Source organism: Hylobates moloch, unplaced genomic scaffold (genome assembly GCF_009828535.3).
Source record: "Hylobates moloch isolate HMO894 unplaced genomic scaffold, HMol_V3 SCAFFOLD_34, whole genome shotgun sequence".
Lineage (NCBI taxonomy): Eukaryota > Metazoa > Chordata > Mammalia > Primates > Hylobatidae > Hylobates > Hylobates moloch.
The window spans coordinates 2165175-2167893 of NW_026652309.1; positions in this window are offsets into that span (position 1 = coordinate 2165175).

The following is a 2719-nucleotide window of genomic DNA, read 5'->3' on the forward strand; positions in this document are numbered from 1 at the left end:
TCTGGGCCACGTGCAGTCATGACATGAAGCTTATTTCTACCGGAAGATTTTTAAGGTTGTTTCATTAAACCCCTTATTGACTCTGGTTATGTTATTATGGGAATTGACTCCACTAGGGCCAGGGTCTACACTCTGGATCCAAGATCAACTAGTAATGTGACTTCGAGCAAACCAGCTCTTCTGTCTAAGCCTTGATCTATTCACTGTTTATCAGTTGGCTTTTGCTGCATAACAAACAAGCCCCAAACTTAATGTTATGAAACAAGACACAATGATTATTGTTTGTGAGTCCGGGGGTAAGCAGGGTGGTTCCTCTAGACTCTCTGGACTTACTCATCTGTGGTTAGGTGTAGTTCAGATGTACAACTCTGCTGTACTTGGCCGGACTCTCTCTTGTGTTTGGGGTTTGGCTGGCTGTCAGCAGACGAGGATGGCCTTGACTGGGACAGCTGGGCTCTCCTCCTCCTTGTTTCTCACCCTCTACAGCCCAGTCCAGGCTTGTTCTCATGGTGGCTAGACAGGGTTTGGAGAGCTCAGAATCAAGCAAGCCTCCCGATGTGTGGAACTCTAGGATGGCTGTCATTCATTCTAGGTTGGCTGTCATTCATTCTAGGCTGGCTGTCATTCATTCTAGGCTGACTGTCATTCGTTCTGCCCCTTGACCAGAGCAAGCCCCAGACCAGCCTGTATTCAAGGTCTGCACTTCTTGATGGGCAATGCCACGAAGTCACATTGCTAATTGTACAGCTACAGGGAGAGAGTAAAACCATGGAGACTGGTAACCAGTCTGTCTTCATCTGTGCAGCAGCCATTGGCTTTTCTTCTTTGTATTTTTGCTGTTCAGCACTCATTTCCTCTTCCTCACACTGTCACACAGTGGCTGGGATGAAGAGCCTTCAGCAGACATGCCTACACTTCTGTGGGATTCTTCCCAGAGGTGAACAGCTGGATCAAAGAACACACGAGCTTCAAGTCTGGGCCCCAGCTCCTGATGACGGGAGGCTTTGTTCTGACTTCTGCCGGCAGAGTGTTGGGGTGCCGACGTCCCCATGCTCTCACTAGTGCTCTGCAGACAACTTTCAACATCCCTGGGATCTTGTCACCCTCTCAATCCCTCAGACAACTTAGCCTGAGCGTGACCCAAGGCTTGCTAGAGTGGCACAGGGAGGTGCTGAAGGCTCGTTCCAATCCCCCAAAACTCACAGGCACTCTGCTCAAGGCAGCACCAGTGACCAGAAAGGCAGGCAGAAGTGTCCACTTCCAGGACCGTCTCTCCAGGCTGATAGAGGCTCACACTCATGCGGGTGACAGAACCTGAGAGCTCACTGTCCGCAGGTTAGGAAAGCAGAGAGGGGTGGCACTAGGGCTGGGGTTGGAGGAAAAGGGGAAACTGGTGACATTTCGAGGTCATCTTAGCGTTTCCCTAAAGCAGTGGGTCTCAGCCAGAAATGACTGTGCCCTCAAGGTGACATCTTTGGTTGTCACAGGAGGGACCTACTGGCATGTAGTGGGTTGAGGCCAGGGATGCTGCTGAACACCCCACAATGCACAGGATGGCCTCACCACAGAGGATGATCTGCACAAAATGTCAGGAGTGCCGAGGCTGAGAAACCCTCGCCCGAAGAAATGGTGACAAGGCCAAGCTTGTGGGCTCTCAAGACGAAGGTCCAAAGTCCAAGTCAGCCTCACCCACTTCCTCTTAAATTTTACTGCTTTCCCCAGTTCCCACATCTGCAGAAGGGAGTCAGCGATTGTTCCTTCCCCAGGGGGCTGTGGTGAGGTTCAGTGGGACAAGGCGAGCTGAGTGCACAGCCCAGGGCCAGTGCGCAGAGCTCAGTAAGGGATGGCAAGTGTCAAAAGCCATGCCTCCCAGCACATGCCCAAGTGTCTGGTCCCCACAGGGCTGAGCCAGCTCACATACCTGGCAAAGGAGCGACATGGGCCCAGTGCAAAGCAGATGCTGCGCCACCCTCATGGCATCCCCAAGAGAGCACTCCTTGTTCTCATTTCCTTCCCTAACAACACACCCAGCTGCTGGGGCAAGGACCAGGTGCAGATGAGAGGAGGACACACGCCAGGGCCCCGGGCCATCCGCACGGACGTCCAGTGACCTCCTTCAAATCCAAGCCACCCTGTCAGATGGCGGGCCCCTTGTCACCTTGGCTGCCTGGTGGCACCTTGTTTCACAGAGCAACTTGGGGCTGCCCTAAAGCTCTGCTCAGCTGAGAGCCTCTAGACTTTCTGAGAGAGAACTGTGCTCTGCCTAAGCCCAAGTCAGGAGTAGCCAAGCTCCCCCTGCAAAGGACACGAGAGCTGTCACAGCCACCAGCCATAAATCTTTCAGGAAGAGGATTTACCTATGAGCACACAGGCGCTGTGGGAGGGCCGGGCTGGGAAAGCAGCCTCCTTCTAGGTGGCTCAGGCCCTGCATGCAGCCTCTGTCCCCTCTTGCCTGCTCAGCTATTGTTCCTGTGCCCACCCACACCCCCAGGGTGAAACCAAGTGAGGGCCTGTCACTACCACCTCAGCCTCAGTGCTTCCAAACCAGGCTTGTTCCCTAAGGCCTGCAGAGGAAGCCCCAGAGCCTGTCACGTGACTGCATGAGCCCCAAACTTGCTTCCCCTTTTGTCTCCTGCCGCTCACTAATGCTAAGTCCTCTCCCTTAGCAACAAACACACACACACACACACGCACACACATTCATACACATGCACACTCA